A 12,165-nucleotide genomic window follows, 5' to 3' on the forward strand; every position below is an offset into this window, starting at 1 on the left:
CATCATCTCACGGCTGGTGCATGCAACGCCAGATCTACCAGCATTAACATTTGATAAGAAGGGTCGTTTAAAACTCCCAGCTGCTTGCCGGCACCTGACAGTGACCTTTCGAACAACAGTAAATTTTACAGACCTTTAAAAAAAAAAAAAAGCGCACCCTTCCGTGCCCACGCTTTGTCTCATCATGTCTAATGATTTCCTCATTTTGACCGTGGCACGTGTTAGTTCTTCTCTCTTTAAAAAGCATAACTTGCACTCAAAATGAATAGATAAATATATATATATATACACATATATATATATATATCCCCCTTTCAGCCCTTACCCAAACAAGCTGCCTCCCAGCCAGCAAGGCCAAGTGGGCAACATATGGTTTAAAAGTGGGCAGAAATTGTGGGCCCCGAATGGGTTTGTCTGGTTTCTGTTGTGGCCCCTCCTGTGTTTGCCCACATTGGCTTACATGGGCCTGGATGGCGCCTCTCACTTGCTTGGCATTTTTATCAATGGTCACTTGTGTATTATTCCCACTAAGATTGTCTTATAGTGATGTGGCAAAGACGTTGCTATGTGGACCAGTGCTATGTTACCCTTGGAGGAAGAGCAGAAGCTGTTCTAAATTAAATGTAATAAGTTGTTAATACATTAACATCACACAACTGAAGGATTGGAAAAAAAAAAGAGAAAGCACAAGTGGTCCAACCTTGAGAAGCAAGAGCCATCGATGGAGACTCCCAATACTCATTCACGTGGGCTAAAAAAGCAGGATCTTTTGTACACTGCAGATCAGTCTTTTATCATGTTTGCTCACCATAGCAACAAGATGTTCAATAGTTTCAACAGTTTGCTGAAATCCTTCAATCTGCTAGTTCAAAACACACTTTTATCAACCATGTAAACCCACCCTACTCATTTACAGTGTATTACCCAAAGGGTGTTTGGGTCTAGTGGGCCCAGAGCTAAAAAAGAATGGAGAGCGAATGTCTTGTGTACCTTCCTCCTTTCTTGGGCTACCGATAGTGTTTTATGCCCCTCTTCCTTTAACACGGACTTGCAACATTATTGAATATCCAACTACCAGCATCGTCTGCTCCTACATTTCTGCACATTTTACCCTCTCTACACCTATCCCACCTACCAATTAGGGATGTAACACTACAAATATGGCTTTGCCATTGTAGTTCCTAATCCCAACTCATCAAAATGATCAAAAGATTATCTGTTGAGAGGGTCTTGCAATTGATTTTGGAAGACAGCGAAAAGCTTCTGGTGATGATGAGGAAGAGGTTTCACAATGTAAAGATGACATTTCTGAAAATTCAGTCTGACTTTGAAGAAGACGATGAGGCAAATTATTACCAAAAGAAAGACGAGCAGCTTGTCAGCGGCCTGCATCAGGATGAGTCCATCTGCAGCCAGGTCTGGATCAGAACAAGCCAAACAGATGAAGAAATGCGGGTGTCAAAAAATGGTTAAATGGAATGGTCTTCTTGCTTAATAAATTAGCCACTCAGAGCTCCTAATGAAGCAAGGGCCAAAACACCAGATTCTGCCATCATGAGCCATCATCTACCCAACCGACATCTGCTGCGCCTTGAATTAAGTGTTTGATGCCATTGCAGTAAATGTTTGACAAATATGTCTTGCAGATTTTTTTCATTGTTTTAGAATAGAATATGGTTAGCAGAAACAAAAGGGAGCTCTGAAAAGTCTATGGACCCAAGTTGAACAGGGAAACTCAATCTACATGCATCAAATGTAAGGTGTGCAACACACAGAGTGTTTGTATTGGTTGGTGTAAAATAATTCAATAATGACCGATGTGTTAAGACAGATATTGTAGCCGTATGTATTCAACCTGTGCAAAAACTGACCTGCATGAGTTATATGACTTATGAAGTTCAGCAGAATAAAAATCAATAGCTGTGAAACATCTTGCTTCATTTGAAAGTGTTTTCTTTCCATGTATAACTGATTTTCTTTTAAATGTTGTTAAAAAAAAAGAGTTTTACATTCATTGATAAATGTTGTACATATGAATTGTAATTGGGATGATGTAAAAATATGTTGAGTATTTTAAAATACAATTTGATTTTGTTGTTTATACTACTACTAATAGTATGCAAGGGTTAAACTCTGCTGACAAGCTGAAAAGTTTCTAGCATCTTCGTATTAGTGCCATTAAAAAGTCACCCATAAATCTGTCTGCTGCTATCCCATAATGATGATGTTGACGTACTGCAGCTCCAGCCGAGTGACAGGACGTAACAGAGTCTGATCTCACACACCGTCCAGAACTGTTGTATTTCAACACCTGACTCCCATAAATCTAACAAACTGGAACAATTTTCTCAACTTTTTGAAAGAAAAAAAGTTTTACAAAATAATAAAAATATTGACTTTTTTGGAGTTTTTCCTGGAACGCATTTCTTTATTTCTATGAAGCACAAGAAACCGAAATTATTAACAAAAACTGCAACATTTTCTATTTTTTTACAAGCATCACAAAAGAAATACAATTCTGAAAAATGTGCACATCGAATACAAGAGCCAAAGCACATTGTGGTCCCAAAGCTTAAAAACAAGCCTGACTGAATAAAACCTTCATTATACAAACAAAATACATCAGGATTGTTAAAAGTTATTAGCCAGAAAGAGACATTTTCCAATATTTAAATGAGAAAGGAAGAAAACAATTCACAAGTGGGACTGACTGCAATTTAAAAAAAAGCATTGTTAAGCTGCAAAGGATATGTGATGCACATTCAAGAACAAGCTAAAAAATGAAGGTTCTTGAACGCATATTTATCCCATGGTGTTCACATTGAACAAAGCAAGGAGGGGCTTCTTCTTTTTTTCTACTGTTTACTATCACATGTCTGTCACCTACAGTTGGAAGATGCTTAGTGTGAAAAGGTGAAGCTGTGATAGAATCGCAAATATTGCTTCAGGCGTTTTCTTTCACATCTCTATTCTGATATATGAGGAGAATTGGTTTCATATAATTTCAGCCGGTTACAAGTCTCAATCCTTACAAATTTCACCTCCTTGATCAAATTTTAAACAGTTGGCATCTCCATTTATTAAAAGGGACACCATCCATACGTCACTACCAAATCCGAGTCTCTGATTGGTCAGAATGAAACCTAGTGGTCGTGCATTTTTTTAATGTAAAGCCTAGAAATTGTTGTAAAAACCTGTGTAATGTTTGTAGCTTAGCAATAGGTGGGTTGGCTTCACCAACAACATGAGCCCAAAAGTGATAGTTCTGACACTAGATGGTTTGTTTCAGACAATATCACCCCCATTCACAGCTGTTGTGGTTATTTTTTGGTAAAATTCATGGGAAAAATATATTTTCTTCCAGATCAAATCGGGTCTTTGGGAGCATTCACGTCGAAGCCATAGTGATATTTATTAATGGTCTGGGAGTAAAAGAAAACATACACATCTATCTTTAGCATCCCAACTAAATGATTGCATATGTTTGATTGTTTTTCTGGATCAAATAAAGGTTATGTGAGATGGGGAGAAAAAAAGGGTTCTTTGGTTTTAAACTAACAATTAAAAAACCTTGCTTTTAAAATGGAAAAAGCAGGCACACAGATGCTGTGTTCAGCTTGAAACTCTTCCATTTGAATTCATTATATTGTCCATTAATTATGCATATTATAATGACCAACATGGTGTGGGTTTATGAGTCACCTGGACCGAGCACCCTTGGCCTGACTGAAGAGCCCTGAAGACAAAAACCATGCTACAGGCTGTGCCTTAGGCTCTTCCCTGTGTGTAGCTGTGTTTACCAATATGTGTGTGAGTCATTGTTTAATAAGTTTTGGATTAAAAATCCTGAAAAAAAGAGGATATACTGTTGTCCTGTACATTCAACTGCCTGCTAAATTTCAAGTTGAACTACTTGATAATGCATTCTTTGTTCCACAGAAAAGGTTCAGATTGTGTGGACGAGCACTCATTAGATTTTTTTTCTCCAAATCCTCCTGAGATTTCAGTTTGGCATTTTCAGGAACACGTGCCTGGAGTAAGGGTGCGCACAGACTCTGTCAGACTTGCCTGTGTAATCTCTGAAAATATTGTGGAATAAGTTGCACCTCCAGGAGACAACCGTGATACATTGTAGCCCTGTGATAAGACCAATGAGAGTTAGTGTAGCGCACTGCACACGGCTTGATAAGTGTGATGTAGAGGGATTTGAAAGGGATTTGGATAGATGTGAGGACTGTATGTAATCTTTCTCACCCTCCTTCAAATGAATCCTTTATTCCTCTAAGCCTCATCTTGATGGGACCTCAGCGGACACTCAATCAAAAACTCTCATTTCCACTCTGCCTGCATACGAAAATTTGCTCAAACCCCCTTTTTAACGATACATTTAGTAAAAAAAGAAAAATGCTACATGTATTTGGTGCAGGTCCTTTTTCTACTCCCAAACACACAGCCACACAGAATCAGTGAGGCAGAGTCATCACTTCTGGTTTGACCACTATAGCAAATACAGATGATCCCACCTTCTCTATCCCTACAGCTTTACTTTTTCCCTGACTGACAAAAAAAGAAAAAAAAAAAAAAACTCCACAAAAGTGCATGAAGTTTGTAAACTCTAATGTTATTTTCACACCAGCCAGACATGTCAAGACCACATAAAAAGCTCTACGCTGGACTGTCACTACTATACCTGGCACATGTATAGTTGGGAGAGGCTTAATGCAAAATGTCAAAGCAGTGCAAATCTCACAAATCTTGCTACAGGCTTTAACTTTCACGGCTCTATTCCTATTCCAATATGTGAAAGACTTGGTTAGTGTATAACTTTGGTTGGGCACAAACCACTATCATTACCAAAGATTTTTCCGCCATGATCAATTTTCAAATAATGGGCACTTCCACAAATTAAAGGGACGCCATCCATACATCTTTACCAAATCCAAGTTTCTGATCGGTCAAAATTCCACTGGTTTAAAGTTCAACATGGGTTTTGTATGTAGAGCTCATAAAACAATCATAAAACTTGCATGAAACTTGAATGCAGAAGCGTTTGTTTTGTTTTTAAATAGGCTTTTCATTCAAATTGGCCGCTTGCACACGCGTTGCCAAGGGTGATGTGAACATAGCTTTAACAATGACTTTTCATGAAAAGAAAAAAAAAGTCAGTTTAGTTTTATGCAGCTGAATGGTTCACTCACATATAATATGTTGATAATTTTGATTTATTTTGTTTTTTTTATTCCTAAAAAAATGTCTTTCATGCTGAATTCATTTTGAGCATTATCTGTCGAGTGCACGTCTTCGTGTCTGTGTGTGTCTAAGAGGTGTCACACTTTATTAGCCTGCACAATGAAAAACCTGTAAGGGCTCTATACGTTTTTTCATACTATTTCCATATACAACCACAAAGCATTCTAGCAATTAGACACATTGTTTTTCCACTCAGGAGATTTTCTGCCTGTCGTGTTTTGAATTATCGAACGCCATTGCAGGGTTAATGATGCACTTAGAGATGCTTTTGTTGAGAAAATGTTGTGAACGTTTATAGCAAAACTCCAACACAAAACTGTTTTATTTCAAAAAGCAGACATTCTTTTTGCTAATTTTTGACAAGCTTCTATCATTATGCAATCATCTATGGAAAAACAAAATGGTGGTAGAATTTCTATAATTTGCAGCAGAGAAAATCTTTTCAGAACCTTCAAAAATGTAATGTCTGATCTAATGTTTGGCTCAATGCTGCTGAGGCATCTAATCAGGAAAGATTCACGATGAGAGAAACAGAGTGAAGGTAAAAATACAAGACATTAATTTTTTTTTATTCATGCTACTGCTAAAATATGAACAAGATGAAATGCCTTACAAAAGCTTGTTTTGTGCTTCTTCAAAAAAATATGAACAGGCTAAAAGTTTTGGTTTTTTTAATAGGAAATATTGCAACTTGGTTTTTATCTGTCTGTCTCATACATACAATAGACATGTCCTAAGAATCCATTTGACTTTGTACCTGTATAAGACAACCCCTGTTTTGGTTTGGCACATATTTTCTGGAGAAAATTTGAAACCTCTAACATCCGCTGCACTAGCATTCCCACACACGCAGATACCACCAGATCTTCACCTTCAGCAGATTAAATTAGTGTCTCTGCTTTCCTGGTTAAACAAGTAACACTACAGCTTCTTGGGTTTAAAATGATATAATGTGTCTATTTGGCTGTGAAGAAATGGCAATTATGACCTGTTCTCAAGATTGTTTTGAAGCTGAGCAACAGTGGATGCAGTTTATTTTTGTCAGACAAAACACACCTGATGGGTTTCTTTCACTCTTTGTTTGACTTTATACAGAAGCCAGCCACAAAAACAAACCTTTTCTTAAAACTGGATTGTCATAAACTGCTTGGAAGGATTTTTGGACAAACCAGTGAAGAACAAAACCAGAAAAGTCTTTGGCAAAGTTTAATAAGATGAAGTATAATCCTGAGACTTTGTCTTGCTGGGGACTGGGCTTGACTTAATGTCCTGAGGTGTGACTGGGTAGGGGCTTGGCTTGGGGCCCTGGGGTGTAGCTGGTTAATAGATTTGGGGGGATCCATGGGTGAAGCTGATTTGGGGATTGGTAAAGGGTTCTAGGGTGTAGCTTGGTTAAGGTTTGGCTTAGGGTCCTGGTGTGTGGCTGGGTCGGAGCTTGGCTTAAGGGTCCTGTGGTGAAGCAGGGTTGGGACTTGGCTTGGGGTCCTGGGGTGTGGCTGGTTCATAGATTTTAGGGGATCTGGGATTGTAGGTCTTGGTCTGGTAGCTGGTTCAGAAGTAGGCAAAAAAAGAAATTACATAAAAGCTGGATGTGTGATGAGAGCAAAAAAAAAGGCAGGCAATCGGAGTGGAAGTGAGGCTAAAATGCAGTCCAGTTCAGTCCAGGTAAAGATGATAAGGCTTATCAAGGACCTGGCCACACCATGAAACCATAACAGAAATGGCCAAGAGTCTGATAAAAGAAACTGCTCTGAGGATCGACAGTTTAGTTTTCCTGGGTGTTCCTTATGGTTTACATTTAGGTTCTGTTCCTATTTTATATTGTCAGTAATTCCCCTGATTTTGGATTGTAAACTTCAGACCTTCTCCATTTGTTGTTTGGCTGAGTTTTTTTCAGCCCATACCTTCAGTTATCTGTCTTTTTTTGCATTTTGTTTCCCCTTTTCCTTTTTTCAAATTTGGCCATGATTCTGTTTTCCATTTTTTGAAGTCAATTTCTTTGTCCTTAATAAACCTCATTAAGTCTGCTGCATTCAGGTTGCCATAAAGCTCATTATATGGTAGTGGTAAATCTGTGTGTCACGTTTATAACCTTTAAAGTAAACAACTCTGATTTCCGACTGACAGACAGCATCTGTTTTTCAATGTGGCAATAAGTCAATACCTCTTCAAAGGAGCTCTCGAATGGAATTTGTCTTTTTTATGTCTGTGTGGTTTAAAGCTCAGGAGACTGTACAATTGAAAGCATAGTTAGGTCATGTTTTCTAAAGTAGACATTTGACAGTCACCAACAGTGGGGAAGGTCTAAAAAATGCACAAAAAGCATAAAAAGTTTAAGTCAGTTATTGAAGCATTCAACCATTAAAAAAATAAAGAAATAAAGTTATAACTGTTGGAGCTTCACGCCTCTGGGTCCAACCTAGATAGCAAAAAGAAAAGAAAAAACAGATTTTGCTTCATTTCTCTGAGGGAGATTACACTTGAAAAACAAGCAAAAAATATGCAATTCTTCTTTTTTAAATATTAAAGCATAACAAATAAATATTTACTCAACCTGTTTGAAAGATATAATCTACCCAGTGTAAATAAAACAAGAGTTTGTGGTTATCGTTCCAGTGAAAGGACTTTTAAGGAAACTTTCAAATATGGCTTCTGTTTAGTTTCTGAAAAACACACATACATCCAGTTTGCCAGACTCTGCGGCGGAAGAATTATGCTTTCCTGTCTGTTTGTGGAAGGATTTGAAGCTTGAAAACACAGAAATCCATGACAGTCTCTGCAACTATTGAAACAAACAAATAGGATTTTGGTTTTGGCAGAGCTCACAATAATGATGTAACTTGCTAAAAAGAAGGCTGACTAGTTTTCTTAAAAAAAAATCAAAAGTTTTTGATTTGTGTAATGTGGACAAAAAGAAAATCTAAATGTTTGTTACAGTCTGTCAAAAGACGTAACTTGTATGATTTGCACCTTTGGGCTTGTTTGTCTGCTTTGAGTGTGTCTGTTCACTTGTGCCTGTCTGTCTGTGTTTAGTCCATCTACCTGTCTGTGTGTGTGTGTGTGCATGGGGTGTGTGTGAAATATCTTGCAGTTGAAGAGCAGTTCCATGACTACTGCTTCAAGGATAACAGGGGTGCCGTTAAGGCAGATACCCACACCCGCCCCCCTGCCACTGACACGCATGCATACATGTACCAACTTTGTGAGCTGGAGACTTTTGCTCTCCTCTGTCCATCTGTATTTTCCCTTTTTTTAACACTTTCTTTCTCTCAGTCTTTCTCTCACATGTCTCCTCTCCAAGTTACCCTCAACAACAGCCAGGCCAATTAAGAAATGGCTCTTGAAAGGGTAGCAATTATTCCTTTGCAAGACATACACGGCTTTTGCTTGCCTCCACACATTATTATCTTTCTGGTATCCTACAGTGAGGTGCCCGGCCAACCATTCACTGAAACGCCTTAAACTTCTGCCAGCCTCGCTGCTTCTTCTTCTTCTTCTCTCTATCTGGCTGTCTGCACTGATGATGGCAAGATTGCAAAGGACCACAGTTTGAGGCCTGATAGTGAGCAGAGAAACAGAAGATAATGGTTGGATTATTAAGCGAAGCCCTGTTGAGAGAAAATGGTTTATATTTTTTTTTTCAGACTTTTGCCACCACCCACACAACCTACTTTCACATTTTTTTAACTCCTGCCCCCCCCCCATCTACTTTTTCTTACATTTCACTTTTGTTTCTTTTTTCCCTGATAATCACCCCTGCCCGTGACATGCAAATGGGAGACAACACTGTGGGTTTAATGCTAATAAATACTGTGCAAACATTCATTTGGGAAAGCGACTGCTGAGCAAAAAGAGGGACCGGAACTACTTGACATGCATGCTGCTCTGTGTTTTTGTTCAGAGCATCACTGTCCAAACACATATGCAGACTTATTGCACAACATGCACTTTTGAAATAATGCCTCAGCTCAGCTGGCAAGGAAATGGGAGATGTAACAACTAAGGGAGACTGAAATGTCAAAGGAGCCAGGTGCTTTTAAATAACCATTCCACCTATATAAATAATAGAAACCTCTCTCGTTGTCATTATAAAAGGCTTTAGTGGGAAAATTGTGTATCGCTGTACCCAAGAAGGAGGTGCAAATGGAAAAAAGGCAAAGGCTGTAGGTGTCACAAACGTGGGCTCAGTGATGACTCCATCATCCATAAAAGCACATAAGTAGACACCTAAAGGGCTGGATTAAGTGCCCCACTGTGAGAAGATCACCATGGGACATGTAAATCAGCCTGTTAATAACTTCAAACCACATGAGTCGCTCATTCTGGATGTCTGGCGAGGAAAATGATAATAGGATGTTAACTAAGGTTGATTAAATCAGAAGAAATGACTATTCTGCATTTGTCTTGGCAAAAACACAAACCACAACAACAGGAAATTATCCTTTTCATGACTTTTTATTTTGGCTAACAGACATGAATGATACCCAAACCGCATTGTCTCCAAACATGTATTCAATCTTTTCAGTTTAACCCGCTTATTTTAGATGTTACAGTAACCTACTTATTTCTATATCATCAGCAAAAGAAATCTTACTTTTATGCTTCCGCTTGCTGTGAAAGGAGTTTCTCCAAGTAACTTCGTGTTCTGCTTTCAGAGGCTAAACTCTTAAAAGAAAGATTGAAACAAACCAAAAATATATATATATATATATATATATATATATATATATATATATATATATATATATATATATATATATATATATATATATATATATATATATATATATATATATATATATATATATATATATATATATATGTGTGTGTGTGTGTGTGTGTGTGTGTGTGACTTGGTGAATGGGTCTGTGACTGTAAAGCGCTTTGGGCCCATGAAGATAGAAAATCACTACATAAGTATACGCGATTTACCATAAATTTTATATATATATAAAGCTTAGTGTAATGTATAGAGCCTGTGTCAAATGACATTTTCACCATTTAGGATGTGAAATCTTCTGACAGGTAACTGTACTTTTAATGCTGTTTTTGCTTGAAAAAGTAAAGTGAAGTAAGTCTTGAGAATAGTGTCTTTAAAAACCAATACTTAAACTCCTCTAAAGTCTTCTATAAAGATCTGATTGTGGCAAAAAAGTGAAACATTTTACTCATTTATATACAATTAACATTAATATACAAGCATGAAACAGAAATTTCTAAAAGAAAATATTTTTATTTAGATAAATTATGTTTAACTTCTCACAGCTCTGCATATGTAAAGCTACATTTGCACTGCCCTCTGCAACACACGTTCAAGCGTAAACTTCCAATAAGTTGCTCGGAAATGCACATTTTGGGCCGCGTTTAATTCAATTATATTTGTCAGAATAACCATTTTTGCTTTGCTACACTATTTTGACATGTTCTTTCTAATACAAGTTATAAACTGGCCAATCAGAACATGCCTCCCTAAGGGTGATGCCCCCATCTTGAACACTCTAAATGTTTGATTGACATATTCTTCCGAGCCAGCTTTGAGTAGAAGAGGTGTGGACTTCCAACAAGGTCCTAATTGGCAGCAGTGCTTGCCATAGAAACATTGATTTAGACCGACTCTGACCAACCATTGCTTACTATCCTTGTTTAGCTTCAATTGGTGGCATATGTGTTGCGAAAAACTTGCGCAACTGAAATTTCATTGTAGCCGGAAATAAGTCATTTTCTACAGTATGAGTGACGTCACACTCGCTCAGTTATCTTATACAGCAATGAATATTCCCTCTTGATTAGTTTTGCACAAAACACATTCTTAAAGATGGGGTCCTTCTGATACTAGTGTTAACCTTTCTGCTTATTACATTTGTTTGACTCCATTATTACAAAGCTTAGTTTAAGATGTCAAGGTGACATTCCGTATTTATCACACTTACAGGCCTATGTGTCACACCATTTTCTTTAAACATTTCTGTGAATATGCGAGATTCTCTGCGCTGGCAATCTAATTTTCTTGGAACTGAAGTGACTGTCTCTGCAGCCCTGCCAGATGTACTGTTGTTGAGAGAAAGTGATAGAGGGACCTGTGTGGGTTTAGAGGTTATCCTGAGATCTCTTTTAACTTCACACACCATTAAATTCTTTGCTCCTGGAAGGATCTCTGCTGCTTGATCGAGGCGAGCAACAACAACCTTGGATTTCCTGGAAGTAACCTTTTCCTCTTGGAATGAACTGTCCATCCCTTCTGTTCTTTCACTCCCAGACATGATTTCTTGGGTAAACATGCACTTTTATCATCTTTAACATGTAGATTTAAGTATAGCGTAGAAGTCAACTATATTCAAGCCAGTAAGTTTATTACAATCAATTAAGAGGTTGTTGTACATTCACATGGCATCTATAAATTGAGCAGCACTTGTGGCTGTTGATGAGCATGTTTTTTAGCATCGCTGTAAGGGGGTTGTAGATCATAGAATTTGGATGAGAAACAACAGAGAGGAAGCTAATTTGCTCCTTTTCATTTCTGCTCTGACAAACTGTTGTTTGGCCGCATCGCAGCCCCCTCGAAAGATTTCATCCAATTGCTCGTCCACAGTGGATGCCCACACACCTGCGCAGATGCACGCCTGTCTCTCTTCTTAGCTTGTCTACAGCTGTCTCTTGTTAAAACTCCTCAGATTTAGCTTATGAATTAAAGCTGAACATCTTTGGAATGTTATTCAGAAACGGCACAAAGTTTCGAATTTTAACAGTACCGTTTTTTCTGCACTATAAGGCACACTTAAAAGCCTTCATTTATTTTCAAAAAACAACAGCCCACTTTATAAATCGGAGGCCTTATATAAAGGCTTAATTCTGGCTGTGCTCACTGATGTCAAAGAAATTTTAAAAAGGTACATGACGCTCTGTGAAAATGTTAGA

Source organism: Oryzias latipes, chromosome 10, assembly GCF_002234675.1.
Source record: "Oryzias latipes chromosome 10, ASM223467v1".
NCBI lineage: Eukaryota > Metazoa > Chordata > Actinopteri > Beloniformes > Adrianichthyidae > Oryzias > Oryzias latipes.